The following is a 15,929-nucleotide window of genomic DNA, read 5'->3' on the forward strand; positions in this document are numbered from 1 at the left end:
GAGGGTGTCCCAGCAGCGAAGTGACAAGACATGATGAGGAACCCGGGTGGGTGTCACACAAAGCTTCCCAAGAAAGTCAAAAAATACCTGCATCGTTCTGGCTTCAGAACACCTACCGAAGAGAAGGTTTTACCCGGATGAAGAGGAGGGTGCCTAACGCAGGGGTCTGCACGTTTCTGTGAAGGGGACGTGTCCCACCACCCCCAAGCCAGGGGAGAGTGACGGCCTCCCTGATCAGCAGGCTACCCTTCCCGCAGGGTAGGAAGCCTCGATGGGAGGAGGGGTGGGCGAGCAGGGGAGGGCAGGTGGAATTTGGGAGGGCCTGCGGACAAGCCAGCCTCCGGGGCAACTAGGCAGGACCACACCCCACCCACTGCTGGCCCCCTAACACACGTCCTGGATGCGGACGGACCGAAGGGAGGGCGGGCGCCCTCCCTGTCTGCATGGCTAACAGATCAATGGAGGTCTGAGAGGCATTCTCTCCTGGTCTGACGCAGCCTGCACAGGCCCACCGCCCTCCTGATAACCTTAACACGCTGCCTCCCCCAGCGTTAAGTAAACACACCCCGTTCCAAAGAAGTGTACCCAAAAAGGTCCCAGGAAAACCACGTAGTGGGAGGCGTTCCGAGGACAGACACAAAACCCTGCGGAAGCAATAACCCTCCTAGGGCCACCATCCATAGCAACTCTGTGGGTCTGGAATGTTCCCCTCTGCTCTGCTGGGTCTGGGCTCAGGCTCCCACCCACAGAGCTGTGCCCGTGGGGGCAGAAGCTACCGAAGCCCGCACCTACAGAGGATGTGGCTGACGACCGACTGGGAGGTTCTCAACAGCAGGCAGGCTGCTATGGGCCCGGCCTTGCGCAGGGGGCCCTGAAGGCAAGAGGCAGGTTCCTGGATTGCTGCCTGTGGTTCCGCTCACCTTCTTTGAACCGAATCTCCTCCAGCCCACAGACCTGGGTGGGAAGGGAAATAGGAGGGGCAGAGGCTCTAAAACTACACAGTGAGCCCATCCCCTCCCCCCCGCCACCCACCCCGGACGGGCAGGAGCTTCTAGAAGACACCAGAAACGAAAGCACCTCTTTTACTGCCCGGAGAATCTTGGTTGGAACAGCCTTCAGAGACAGCCAGCCTCCTGGAGAACAAGACCACGGCAGAGCCGTGGGCTCTAAGCTCCCAGCCCACCCTGGCTACTGCCTGCTGTTCCCAGACCCAGATCTGACCTTGGGCCTCCAAAGTGGCCTGGCTAACCCAGACTCATCCTTCAAGTCCTTGGCATCACCGGCTCTAACGGGCAGACTCCTCGCCACGCCCCACTTCACTCTGCATTCCAGCCCCAGCCATAGAACAATCTACGAATGTGCTTCCGCCCTCAACATCACAGAATATACCCTTTCCTGAGGACTCCGGGTCTCACACAGGCTTCAACGTGTACCAAGTGCATGGCCTCGGCCAACCCAACGGCTCTCGGCTTCACTTCCCTCCCCTGTAGGTCGGGGACAGCAGGAGCGCCTCTCCCGCGGGGCTGTGTGAACACTGGGTCCACCGCTAGGGCCCAGCCAGCACCTGCTGATACAGGACGCGCTAACTGAACGTGAACTACGGTTTCCTCTCTCCCTACGGCAAACGCTAGGAGACTGAAATGTTGGTCGACACACTACCTCACACCATCCGGGGGGAACTTATTTTTTCTGTTAACAGTACATCCGGCTTGCCAACCTGCTCTGCAGAGGAAGTCCTGCTCTCCGAGTCCACAGACCATCCAGGAAACAGGTTCCAATTCAGGTTCTAGATTCCGGGAATGAAGGAAGATGGACATTCTCATCACCAAGAACCACCCCCTCCAAAGCCTACCTCTCAACATAATCACCTGCAAGGGAAGACGCTCTTCTTGATAAATCCTTAAAATTGGTTGCATCTGGGGAGTTATCCTACAAGGCTGATTCTCCCGGAAAAGCCGTTTAAGGCAGCCCACTGTTCTTTCTCGGTTTTGGAAATCATTCAGGCCAACACCTGAGTTTTACAGCTGAAGGAACTGGGGCCCCGCAAGAAGGTTAGGACACTCGCTCTCAGTCCCGTAGCGGGGTCAGAGAGTTGGGCAAGCTCTGTCCTTCTGGAATAATCCCCAGCAGGTATGTGAACAGTTGCTGCAATTGAATTTCATCACCTAATTAAGAAAAGCTGTTCATGTGTGTCAGCAATGCAGAAACAAAGGACAGAGGAGGCTGGTCCCGAGAATGATGACCTCAAACAACTTTTCTAGTCTTAAGGAAAGGCACCTTCAACTTAGTCCTTGGATCTCCAAGGTAGGAGGCTACCCGGAGAGGATCCATCCTCCTTAGAAGCATTCCATTCTATTCATGGCCCCCTGGCTCCCTCTGATGTCCCACCTCCAGAAATCTGGGTGTGGGGGGGCACTCCATGCTTGGTCAGATGACCTGTTAAGAGTCTGGGCCTCACTGTCATCCTGAGTGATTCCAGACCACCAGACCCCCAGAGGAGCTGACTTCGTCTCCACTGTCCCTAGCCCAAGCGCAGAACAGAAGGAACAGCAGACAGGAAAGGGGATGCCGGGCCCAGACTAGCCATAGCCCTTGTGTGCGTGGGTCCCCAGGCTGGGGTCGCAGGCCTGTCTCCTCTCCAAGTCACAACGAGTGGCTGGGCTAGGAATCTGTAATGACCATCCAGCTCTGAGATCCTCAGTCTGCAAGGACACGACCCCCTCCTGTCTCCACCACCAGAGAGAAGGGCTCTCAAGAAGAGGAGAAATTTGAACAAAAGAAGACAGCAGGGCCAAATTATGAACCACCACGGAACAAAGAAGCGACGTGGCTCCTAGCTTCTGGCTGAGCCCCAAGTTCACCCGCCAAACGTCAGCAGCTTCAGCCGAAGAGGGCGTGGGGTCCCTCCCAAGTCCCCAACCACAGCGGGTCCACAGGAGAAGCACCGTCCTCTAGTGCAGCCGGGACGTGGGAATTACACACTATCAAACCAGGGGCACCGAACACGCTGATCAAACACGCATCTGAAAGTGGCCTTCCGGCTGTCAGGACCCCATCCAGGCACAGCCTGTGGGTGCCCACGGTGCGCCTTCGTGGCCTCAGCTCAGCCCTCAGCGCTTGAGTCCGCCCTTGGGTAGCTCTCCAGGCCCACTGGCATTGGTGTCAGGGCCCCTTTAAACACGTCAACTTCCAAACTCCAATTCTGCTGGATCTGGAAAATTCCCACCCCATCAAAATTAGGTTATGTGCGTCCCGTTTTCTCACGAGGTCTGCAATCCGTGCCCGACCTTTGAGAAGTGGTGGAGGGGGAAGCCCACGCCCCAGTAGGTGGGAGGCGGGGAGGTGGGTCGGGTTCTCCAGGCGGCACACTGCACCAACACCCCCGTCATCACACAAAGCAGCGTTCAGTTCGCTCACTCTCCTCCACCTCCGAAACCTTCAAGGGCTCCCACGGCCACTGGATCGAGACCAAAGTCAGCCCCGAGTTTGAAAGATGGTGATTTGTCTCCAAATTTCCTTTGCATTCTTTAAAAATCATACAAAAACAAAAACCATAAAGTCAACCACAAAAGTAGGAAACATCAGGTGCCTGGTGCCAGGGGAAAAAAAATATCCCTGCACACCGTGGTTCCCACCCCGCTGCTGGGCCAGGCAGATCCCTCCCGCCAGGTGCATTTCCGGACACCCGGACCCGCCCCGCCTTCCAGCTTTGACTCAACAGCCCTCCTTCACGCGGCAGCCCGACCCTCCTCTCCCTCCCGGGGACTCCAGCTCCACAGGAATCCGCACCAACTTACTTTGGGCCCTGCCCTTTTCTTCAGCACACAGCTCCTCCGCTGGCCGCTCTCTCCTAAGGGCACCCCCCCACCCCGCCCCATTCACTAGAATGTGTCCTTACAGATCCCCAGGCCCCGCTCCCAGCAAAGAGCTTCCTTGCCAGAACTGTTCATTGCAAGATGTCCAAGTCAGATGTCTTTCTGGTGCCGGGGCCAAGGCCCCCTCCCCCAGGGCACCCACTCGGGATATTCTTGGGGAGCCTTATCCAACCCTTGTCCGTTACCCGGACTTCCGCCCGGCGCAAGACAAGCACCGGGTATTTGTTGAACGGGCATTATTATTATTATTATTATTCGCTGCAAAGAAAGGCAGAGAGAGAACTTTGGAAGTGACCATCCTAGACCTGACTATGGAGATCACGAGGGTACAACAGGGAGCCCCTTGGTCCCCGGGACAGGAGCCTGGCCCGAGCGCCCAGGATGGTGCCGGGGTGCTGGGGGTGGGGGGGGAGGGAGTGCGGCGCCGGAGGGCGGAGCGCCCAGACCCCCGGGAGGGGAGGGCGCGGCGGGAGGGCAGCGGCCGCGGTCACCGGGGTGCGGGGATGGGCAGAGCGGAGGACGCGCGGCTCCCGGCCGCCCCGGGCCGCGCCGCCCTCCCCGCCGCCTCCCGCGCGCGGCCGGTTCGCGCTCGTCCCACTCGGCGGCCCGCGGCCCTCCCCCCCCACCCCCCGCCCCAACCCGCCCGACCCGCCTGCCGGAGCGCCGGGGTCGCCGCGCTGCAGACCCGCGCCAGGCGCCGGGGCCACCGAGGGACAGGGCAGGGCCAGGGTGGCGCCCTCGGCCGGGAGCCTGCGCGTCCCCGCCCCGACCCCAGCGCCCCGGGACCCCGGCCGCGTCCGCCCCGCCCCGCCGCATCCCTCCTTCCCCCCCACCCCACCCCCGGCCGCGCCCCGCTCCCGCGACGCCGACACAAAGCGACGCGCGTCACCCACCTGGTCCCGCGCGGCCGGGGCTCCGGGGGCTGCGCCCAGGCCGGGTGTCCGGCGCCGCGTGCGGGGTGCGCTGTCCGGTGCCCGCGCCCGCCGGAGCCGCCCTTTATCCCCTGCCCGCCCTCCAGCGGGGCGCACCGGCGGCGGGGGGCAGAGCGGGCGGCGGCGAGCGGCACAAAGACGCGGGCGCCCGGGCTCGGCCCGCGCCCCCGCCCGCCGCGCAGCGCCCCCTGCCGCCCGCCGCGCGCCCGGCCTCCGCCCTCCGCCCTCCGCCCTCCGCCCGCCCGCCCGGGGCGGCGCCTCCGCCCGCCGCGCGCCCGGGACCGCGGGGTCCCGCCTCGTCTGCGGCCGCCGGGACCCGGGAGGGGGCGGGGGAGGGGGGCGTCGTCAGCCGGCTGGGAAGCCAGCGGGTGACCCCCTCCGACCCTCAGCCGGGTGACCGGAGAGCGCCGCCCCGGGCCAGACCCGAGCCCGCAGGACCGCGGCCGCATCCCTGCCGGCTGAGGACCTGGCGGTCACGGCCGAGGGCCTTTCTCCGCCGGCGTCGCGGAGATGCCTCTCCATCCCCGCTACCTGGTTGCTCGGACCGATGGAGGAGAGCCGACCCGGACGGTCGGAGACGCGAGACCCCCGGCAGAAGCAATCCCCTTCCTAGTCTCAGGGTTTCTGGCTTGTTGCTGTCGAAGACCGTTGACGGCAGAATTCCTGCAAGATTTATTTTTGCCACTCCCTTTGGTAGCTAGAAGTTCGCCAAGTGTTAAATTATATGCCTGTCGGGCATGCAGAGCCGAACAAAACTCGTTGGTGTGTGTGTGAAACAATGCCTCCTTCAATGCAGAGACTGGGTTCTCCAGAATTGTGGGTCAACCCCCCCGCAGTATCTTCCTTCCTTAACACCAGCCCCGCCACTGTGGGCTCAGAATTCTAATGCCTTCACCTACCGGCCCCCTCTGCTTCCTAACTTCTCCGTGCTTCCATTGTTTTCGCTGGAAATGCAGGTGCGTGTGTCTCAGGGATCCTCCGAAGGGTTAAGTCAGACAGCTACGCACAGAGCAGTATGCACATAACTGATAATGCCCGACTCTAAGGACAGCAGTGCCCTTGGCTGTTATTTCTCCCCTTTACCCCAAACAGGTACACTACAAGATTCTCAACTTCCCTTGACTTGGTGTATAATTGGTCTTCCTCTATGGCACACACGTCTGTTTTTCAAAAACATAAATCTGTCTCATCCACATTGGGAAGTTACTCCGGTAAATATTTCCCCTCCTCAAAGGTACCCGTATGAACGTATGAACGGGTACCTGACTCCCGAGGTCTCTCAAATTCCTCATGGAAATGTCGTTGATCAGGAAGGAGGCATAGTGAGATGAACCCTAATACTTTTACTCCAGATGCTCGGTAGGAGGTGAGAACGGCCCAGCACAGGGGCCAGAGCCACACAGAGCACATAATCACCTTTCCCGGACTCTGTGTGACAGGACCTACGGAAGACTGTCAGATGGAAGGGCGGTTGTGGATCCACGAGGGTTGGAAATGAGCCTGCCCGCTCCGTGACGCCTGGGTCCATGCTGAGATGCAGACATGAAATCGAATCAGAGGAGTTGAGAAGGAGCATCTGGAGCTGGAAGGGGGTGTGCTCTTAGCCGGGGGTACACCTGAGCTAGTAAGTGTTTACGCAGTGACTTGTATATGACTTCATTCCCGCTCTGACTTTGGTAATGAGATCATCTGAGAAAGAGGACATCCTCATCAATAATATAACTTGCCTCCAATGTGTCTAGAATAGAGTTGTTTTCTCTAGAGGCTTCCCGATCAATCGCCTCTTCTCCCACCCCCCAGATCTCTGAACTTGTGTAATACTGAGCTTGTTTCTGTGCAGGCCATGGCATCTGTCACATCGTGTTTCGGATATTTACCGTCTGGTTGTTAGATCTTAAGATTCTGTACAACAGTGATGAGGCCGTTTTTCTCTGTACTCCCCCATAGGGCCTTGGGCATACTAAGCCCCCAATAAATAAAGAGTGAAATCGTCCACTCTGAGTTCTAACCTGGGAGCACCCATCCTGGCTCTCTCCAGCCAGGAGCTGCCTGGGTCTCTCAAGGTCATTTCCACTCATTGCTGTTTGGCTTCCAGTCCAATCCCTTCACAGGTGGTGACTTTGGGCCATCTCCCCCAGAGGTTTTGCCAGAGGTTTATCACGCCAGGCCCATTTAAAAATTTTTTTTTTTCAACGTTTATTTATTTTTGGGACAGAGAGAGACAGAGCATGAACGGGGGAGGGGCAGAGAGAGAGGGAGACACAGAATCCGAGGCAGGCTCCAGGCTCTGAGCCATCAGCCCAGAGCCTGACGCGGGGCTCGAACTCACGGACCGCGAGATCGTGACCTGGCTGAAGTCGGACGCTTAACCAACTGCGCCACCCAGGCGCCCCAATATTAGGGTTTTTTTTTTTCAACGTTTTTTTTTGGGGGGGGGACAGAGAGAGACAGAGCATGAACGGGGGAGGGTCAGAGAGAGGGAGACACAGAATCTGAAACAGGCTCCAGGCTCTGAGCTGTCAGCACAGAGTCCGACGCGGGGCTCGAGCCCACGGACCGTGAGATCGTGACCTGGCTGAAGTTGGATGCTTAACCGACTGCGCCACCCAGGCGCCCCACGCCAGGCCCATTTTAAAAGATACCCACTGTTCCTAAGTGTTTGTGACGCATCATTCCCTCACGGAACAAGTGCCTTTTTGATTACCTACCGGAGGCAAGATTCTGGGCTCGCTGGTAAACAGGCTGCTGCCTAAATGGTCCAGAGGCTGGAGAAACGCAATTCCATTCTCAAGTTTCTCCTCCAGACGCAAAATTGAGGGAAGCTCCAGATTCACGCTCGTGGATTAAAAGAAAAACATTTCAGACGCCGCAGTTTGTATGACTTTGTAATCACACATTCTTTAAGTACAGAAAGTTCACATTTCTTTAATTTTTAAAATCCGTTTGGATGCCATGCCTCGTTTCAAAGAGCGTAGCCAGCAACTAAATGTCACTTATTGTTCTGCCTCTCTTGGCTGGGATACACAAGAATCAGGAGCATCTCACGGTTCGGGGAGTGCAGGATGGAACCCACATTTGCCCTCAGCACGTGGCCAGGTCCCCTGACAGCCTCCCCCAAGCCGTGCCGTCCCTTTTGAGCAAGCTGGCCACAGTTTCTCTTCCACGGGGTCAGCTCCCCAGGTGGCCCAGGTGGCCTGCGAGGGACAAGGCAATGCCAGATCCCTTCCAGCCACTCTCAGGGCATCCTGGGAAATCTCCCCTGGTGGCCACTCCTGCCTCCCACCTCTCAGAGGCCTCTCCCTTTTCCCCCAACCTACACATCCCAAAGAATCTCGTCCGTGCCCAGAACGTCCACATAAGACAGGATGCAGGGAAATTGTCCTCAGCTCTGCCTTCAGCTTTGCAAACACCCCGGAGCTGGAAATACTACAAGACTCAGCTTTTTCCTAGACTACCTGGAGAGAAGGTACAAAAAAAGCAAAGTTACATTGCGATCACTTGAAATACGTGGTCGAAACAAAAAAAGCATAGCTTAAGGAAGAAAATCAAAACTTCAAGTAAGAAAATACAAGAGGAGAGAAAAATTCATCCCTGTGGTCCCTTGACGGCACTGCTGTGGATGGAATTGCGTCCCCTCCAAATTCTTATGGTGAGGTTCTAACCACGGCTAACTCATGATGTGACCTTATATGGAAATAGGGTCGTTGGGGATGTCAGTAGTTCAGATGAAATCATACTAGAGTAGAGTGGGCCCTGATCCAACGTGGCTGGTGTTTTTCCGAAAAGAGTAAGTTTGAGGACAGACGTGCACGTCAGGGAGACGCTACTGTGAACGTGAACATGAAGGCAGAGGTTGGCGATGCTTCCGCGAACTGGGTCTCGCCAAAGATCGCAGGCCAGGCGCCAGAGGCCCAGAGGAGGCTGGGAACAGATTCTCCCCGAAAGCCAACCCCTTCATCTCAGACTTCCGGCCTCCAGAGCTGTGCCCTGATACATTTCTGTTGTCTGAGCCATTCAGTCCCTGGTGTTTTGTTCCAGGAGCCCGAGCGACCCTGTACAAGCCTCCAGAAGGTGTCCAATGTGTGACTACAATTCAGGCAATAACAAAAATAAAAACGCCATATACAAAGGCGGTAAAAATTAATGGGTGTGTGAGGATGAATTAAAAGGACACCGCACGGAAGTAGGAGTCAGGAGGTTGGGCAGAGGGATCTCTCGGGCCCTTTCACTCCTGGTTATTGCCAATCCGGCTGGACAAGAGGGGCCTGGCAGATGGATGCTCCTTTACCGCACCCACCTGCCGGAGGAAGGAAGGTCTTCTCCTCCAGGGCAACAGCCCAGCCAATGGGAAACCGTCACATCTCAGCCCTCGAGGAGCCACTACACTTCCGGCTCCTCGTTTACTCCAGTGGACTCTTGACGTACAACAGCCCTCCCAACGTCCTGGTGTCCTTGTTCCTTTCCTTTGTTTGTGGACTTGCCTATGGTTTTTGCCATAGCTTGCTTGTCCCAGATGGCAATTCTCTGTTATTCCTGAATAAACCCGTTGTTGCTGGTACAACTGAAACGCCCAGAGCCTAAGAGACCCCCAAAAACGAACCACCAGAGTCCAGAGTCAAAGCTAAGCAGCAAGGGTCATTTATTGCAGGTTCGAACCCGGACCTCTGCGCCCCCGTTGCCGGTGACGCCAAGAGACCCTGAGAGAGGTTTTTACACCCCTTTTATAGACAGGTACAAACAAGTCATGGGGAAATCAGGAATTTTCCACAGTTACAGAGCTGCGATTGGTTGGTGTTTAAAGTTGGACACTTAACAGTATTCGATTGGTTCCTGCGTTTAGGTCAGACCACAACCGGGGGTACGGGTATCACAATGATTGATCAGGCATACACGGATGTGCCAAGTAACAATGGTTGATCAAGAATATACGGATGTGCTAGGCAATAATGATTGATCAAGAATACATGGGCGCGCCAAGCAATTGTACAGAAGCGGAACAAGCTGGTGAAGCTTGGTTAGGTTCCAGTTTCCCGTAACTTAAGCTTTTAAGTTTCAATTTTCTCAGGCCTCTCACAACAACTGACAGGTTTATTTTTTTTTAATTTTTTTTTTTAATGTTTATTTATTTTTGAGACAGAGAGAGAGAGACAGAGCATGAACAGGGGAGGGCCAGAGAGAGGGAGACACAGAATCAGAAACAGGCTCCGGGCTCTGAGCGGTCAGCACAGAGCCCGATGCGGGGCTCAAACTCACGGACCGCGAGATCGTGACCTGAGCGGAAGTCGGCCGCTTAACCGACGGAGCCACCCAGGCGCCCCTCTGGCAGGTTTATTTTTAAGAGTAGCAATCGTAAATAAGAAGGTTGCTGTGTCAATAACGAAGTAAAACTGTTGTGCTTGGCATCTTTTGCAGCACACAGAGACGTTTTCTGCCCTGTTCCCCACCGCACTCCGCTCCGGAAGGACAGGTTCTGGGCACGTAATAAGTATTTGTTGAATGAAGCAAATGAATCTTGTCTTCTGCAGTCTCACGAACTACGACTTCTGTGTGGCTCGGACGTAAATGCCGCAGATGTACACAGACGTTGAGACCAGGGAGCAGGTTGAGTCTAATCTTTTCATCGCATATCCGGAAACACCAAGGTTTAAAGTGGCCTTTGACGGCTCCAAGATCACCGCCAGCTAGGGGCATAAATGGTGCTATTATTCAAGGTTCTTGGCAGATTCGGAGTTCTTGTGACATTTTATTGCACTGCTTTTCTATAGTGATCAATAGAATATGGCCCTTGTGGCTCAACAAAATTTAAAAGGCCTTTTTCAGCTCGGAAGGAATGATTAAGTTATATTCAACATTCGATGGACTTAATTGCGGGCAGACATTTAATGCTCACTAAATATCCCTGTGTTTCTCCACATTTCCCAGCCTCCTTGCAGTTAGGTGGGGACACTTGACTCATTGTGTTCAATAGACTGTAGGCAGGAGTTTCACTTGGGGGTTGAGACAGAGAAGAATTTCAAGACCTCCACCTTGCCCACCCCTACCATAGTGTTGATAGACCCACCTCTTGAGATGTTTGGATCACAACGTGAAATCCGCCTGGATCGCGGAGTCGCCTCTTCGTAAGACAATTCCCGGGAGAACATAAAGTCCCATGTGTCGAGCTATTGAAATTTTAGGGTGCATTTGTGACTGCAGCTTGGTCTCCTGTAAACCAACTCACGCGTTCAGTATAGACTGGTTTTGAGTAGCAGCGATTCGTCGTTCGGCGTCTTAAAGAGAGCCAAAGTGTGCCACCAAGGAAGGAGAACAGATTGTCAAGTGTTAGACACGAGAGCGCATTTGAGGCAGGTAGCAAGGAGCCAGGAAACTCTGGGAACCTGGAAGGAATTTAGGGATCAGGTTGGCAGTAAGGCAACCGGCAGTGTGTCAGGACAAGAGGTGGGGTGCCCAGAGCACATGCATCCTGGACGTGGCCACGTGGTATCATGTCTTAGAGGTACAGAGGATGGTGAGGCGGGTGTGGGACATAGCGCCGCATCCACTGGCCGGGGGTTGGGTGAGATTTCACGGGGGTAGCGAATGCCACAGCGACTTGTGCAGAACCCCAACACTCACTCCCCCAGCTGCTGGGGGTGCGTGGGGCGGGGGTGACGGCACACCTCCCAGGAACTGTCCTCTCCCAAAGGAAGCTGCTGCACCCACATTTATACCCGCTTTCTGGAGGCAGCTTCCTCCAACGACTGGTCCGTGCCAGGTTAAAGACCTGCCCTGCCGCCCTCACCCTGAGCCAGTCCCCTAGGGTCCCAGCCCCCAGATCCACCCGCTGAGTCTCCACGGCGGATGCACCCCAGACCTGCCGTTCACCACCCTCTACAGGGGGTGGTCCTGACGGCATCTCCAGCTGGTAAACAGCCATCCCGGAACTGCTTCACGGGGATCCGACCAGTGTAAGTGATGGCCCCTGAAGAGTTCCAGCCACCGCAACGGCGAAAATCGGGTAACACCTTCCCCAGGACGGACCGTCCGGTTTGACAGGACAGAGGGTTTGTTAGAAATGAGGGTGGCAACTGGGCTCGGGCCTGGGATCCACCTGTGGATGGAAAGGTCTGGGGCCGGGACTGTGGAGAGTAAGAATAGAATTTGGGGCTATGCAGACCCTTTCTGGGCCTAAAAAGATGTAGAGAGCTCTTTAGAGGCTGTTTTGTTTGGTTTCTAACAAGGGTTTTGTTTGTGTTTAAGTTTTATTCCGCTGTGATTTTAAAAGTACTTTGTGGCACCTGGGTGGCTCAGTCGGTTGAGCGCCCGACTTCGGCTCAGGTCACGATCTCGCGGTCCATGAGTTTGAGCCCCGCGCTGGGCTCTGTGTTGGCACCTCAGAGCCTGGAGCCTGCTTTGGATTCTGTGTCTCCCTCTCTCTCTGCCCCTCCCCTACTCGCGCTCTTTTTCTCCCTCTCAAATAAATAAACATTAAAAAAATTTTTTTAAATAAATAAAAGTGGTAGTCTTAAGATTGTTCAACCTCCTTAAAATGCAGACAGTCCATAAACACCTCTCTTTCTCTCTGTCTACACACACACACCACCAATAACTACACAACACACACATGAATTCCCTACCCCTTGGCGGCCTGGCAAACCTCTCCTACTATTTCAGACCTCGTCCCAGTGATGCCCTTGGTAACTTCCATGACTCCTTCGGATGCGTTAATCTGACTGTCCTGTTCCACCTGCAGGAACTTTTGCTACGTTTTCCTTTGACGTGTGTCTGGAGCCAGACGTGGCCGCATGAGAAGTTACAACGCAGGATGTGGCAGGCCTCTTTCCCCATTTTGTGTGTGTCCAAAGATCTAGCCACCCCCTTTCCCCTTGGCTCCTCGCCCCTCTCCTATCCGGGCACTAAGGTCTTCGTGGGACCCCCGGGGCTGTGTTTCTGAGAACTTTTATTCCAGGACCACAGGCTCAGGACATATCCCATTTGCCCGAAAGAAGACACACCCTCACAACATCTAACCATCGGACAAGGCCCCACGGATTAAAACAAATAAGCAAACAGCAAAACAGAAGCTGAAGGCAGATGTGGACTCTGGGTCCCTGGCGGTTGGGAAGGAGGAGGGAACAGGTCTCTCCCTCATCTTGGCTCTGACGTTGGTCTGCGCTCTGAGGAACTCGGGTGCTGGAGAACAGAGGGTTCTCTGCCGTGCGAGGACAGGCCAGGGGAAATCGCATACCCGTGTTAAAAACAAACAAGGTTTGGGGCGCCTGGGTGGCGCAGTTGGTTAAGCGTACGACTTCAGCCAGGTCACGATCTCGCGGTCTGTGAGTTCGAGCCCCGCGTCAGGCTCTGGGCTGATGGCTCACAGCCTGGAGCCTGCTTCGGATTCTGTGTCTCCTTCTCTCTCTGCCCCTCCCCCATTCATGCTCTGTCTCTCTCTGTCTCAAAAATAAATAAATGTTAAAAAAATTTTTTTTTTTTTAAATTAAAAAAAAAACAAAAACAAACAAGGTTTGACTGAGTAAGTCTGAAGACCATATTAGCTTTATTAAGTGATTCCTGAATCAGGAAGCATCCCTTTAAGCCAACGGGGAGATGTCCCAGCAGCCGCACAGGGGCAGGTGTTCGTGGGAAGGACGACAGGGCAAGGAGCTACCGGGGGAAGAAAAGGAAGGCTTGTTTCAGGACTGATCGGGACATTTCGGAAGGATTTTTAAAAGGCCACGTTCCTGGGAGAGGCTGAAACTTGGAATCTTAGTTTCACCCTCAGGAGTCACGTGACTCCACTTGGGGCTTGTTTCGTTTTTTTAGCACCTGGAACCAAATCAGCCAGCACCTTGATCTTGGATTTCCAGCCTCCACAACTGGGAGAAACACGTCTCTTTTTAAAGATCCATCCCCCCACCCGGTCGGTGGTATTTTATTATGGAGCAGTAAGTTATCCCTCCTGAAAAGACACGGTTCCAACTTCACATATTTTCCTGTTCTCTGACTCCTCCGTAACAACTTGCTTGCGGGAAAGAGCTTGCAGAAAGTTGATTACAACCCAAACCTCAAGAAGTGAGAGGTCAGACTCTTCAGTCGAGGAGCTAAGGGGGTTTCAGAGTGTGATGCTGTGATTTATACATAATAAGAAATAAGGGCGCCTGGGGGGCTCAGTCGGTTCAGCCTCCAACTTTTGGTTTCGGCTCAGGTCATGATCTCACGGTTCGTGGGATCGAGCCCCAAGTTAGACTCCATGCTGGCTGTGCAGATCCTGCTTGGGGTTCTCTCTCTCCTTCCATCTCTGCCCCTCCCTCGGTCTGTCTCTCTCTCCCTCTCTCTCTCAAAATAAATAAATAAGCATTAAAAAATATTTTTTTAAAAAAAGAAATATATCTATGGCCTTTGTCCCGCTTCCTGGTACAGAACTCCTAAAACCCTCGGAATTTCCTAAGGGATCCTATCCTAATGAGAAGGATAAAAGTGTATTTTGTTATGTTAATACAGTGACTTCAGAAAATCTCGAAGGCTAGGAGCTGGTTGCCAGGGGAGACAACCCTGTGATTGGAAGGTGGAATCTTTTCTTCCCACCCCGAGGCATCTGGGAGGGGAGAGGGGCTGGTGATTGAGTTCACTCACCAATGGCTGATGATTCCATCAATCACGCATCTGTAATGATACGCAATAAAAATCCGGAAGGACAGAGTTCAGAAAGCTTCCAGGTTGGGGAACATGCAGAGATTTGGGGAGACCAGTGAACTTGAAAACTGCATGAGGGCTCCTCACCCTTTCCCATGGCTGGCCCTACGCACCTTTTCCATCTGGCTGTTCCTGAGTGATAGCCTTTTATAATAAACCAGTGATCTAGAAAGTAAAATGTCTCTCTGAGTTCAATGAGCCGCTCTAGCAAATTAATTGAACCTGAGGAGGAATTGTGGGAACCTCCAATATATAGCTGTTGATTCTCTGGACTTGGGACTGGCATCTGAAGAGGGCTGTGGGGGTCGGTCCTGTGGGAGGGACCACTTACCCTGTGGACCTACTGCTATCTCCAGGCAGAAATGTCAGAGTTGAGCTGAATTGTGGGGCACCCACAATTGGAGAGTGGCTCAGTGGTGGGGAAAAACCTCGCAGATCAACTTGGGAGCAGAATCAGGCAGGGATAAGTTGAGATGGCCCTGAATGAAAAAATACTTCACCTTTGGGGGGTCTCCCAGATCCTCCAGGAAAGAGCTTGCAGAGAAGCTGATTTATAATTATAATTATGTTTATATAATTATAATTATATTATATTTTATATATATTTATAAAATATATATTATATATTTTATGTATATTTATACTTTATATAATTATAATTATATTATATTTTTATATATATTTATAAACTATATATTATATATTATATATAATTTATAAAATATATATTATATATATTTATATATATATTATACATATTTATATATATTATGTTGTAATTATAATTATGTATTTTTTCTAGATAAAGTGACTTCCCAGAACATGCGATACATTCACATTCATAAACAAATCTGTAAGCAACTCAAAACCCAAACCCAGGGATTTTTTTTTTTTTTCAAATCAACTGTGGTTTTTGGAACGACATTGAACGTCCTTCCATCTATTAGTGTGAATTGTGAGGAACTGGCCTTTCTCATTAAGGTATAAGAATGCTCATTGACTTTAAAAACCTTCAGAAGGTTTTATGTGGGAAACAAAATTGAGAATGAACTTAACTCTCTTAAAAAAATATGCCTGACCGGAAAGACCTGAAGCAAATTAGCAGTTACCTCTGAGTGATAGAGTTATGGATAATTTTGTTTATTTCCTTCATTTGGCTTTACTCTGTTTTTCAAATATACTCCAAGCGTGTATCGTTTTTAGAATCATGAAGGGGCATCTGGGTGGCTCATTCCGTTAAGCGCCTGACTTCGACGCAGGTCGGGATCTTCTGATTCGTGAGTTCGAGCCCTGCGTTGGGCTCTGTGCTGCCAGCTCAGAGCCTGGAACCTGTTTTGGATTCCGTGTCTCCCTCTCTGCCCCTCCCCTGCTCACACTCTGTCTCTCTCAAAAATAAACACTAAAAAAAAAAAAAAAAAGAAGAGGAATCTTGAAAAAAAAATGTTAAAGC

General features: G+C 53.2%; 1 protein-coding gene across 3 annotated transcripts in view; it reads right to left on the reverse strand.

The window, feature by feature from the left end:
• RNF144A (ring finger protein 144A) overlaps positions 1 to 5,679 on the reverse strand; it is a 339,972-nt gene extending 334,293 nt beyond the window's left edge. For 2 of the 3 annotated variants that reach the window (XR_006596045.1, XR_006596044.1), the window contains exon 1: positions 4,769 to 4,984. The gene's annotated coding sequence lies outside the window, so the exon portion shown is untranslated. Of the gene's footprint in view, positions 1 to 4,768; positions 4,985 to 5,338 lie in introns of those variants that run through there. The other variant, XR_006596046.1, reaches the window with a different exon arrangement.
• Between the last annotated feature and the right edge of the window lie 10,250 nt (positions 5,680 to 15,929).

The sequence above is a fragment of the Felis catus genome, chromosome A3 (genome assembly GCF_018350175.1).
Source record: "Felis catus isolate Fca126 chromosome A3, F.catus_Fca126_mat1.0, whole genome shotgun sequence".
Taxonomy (NCBI): Eukaryota; Metazoa; Chordata; class Mammalia; order Carnivora; family Felidae; genus Felis; species Felis catus.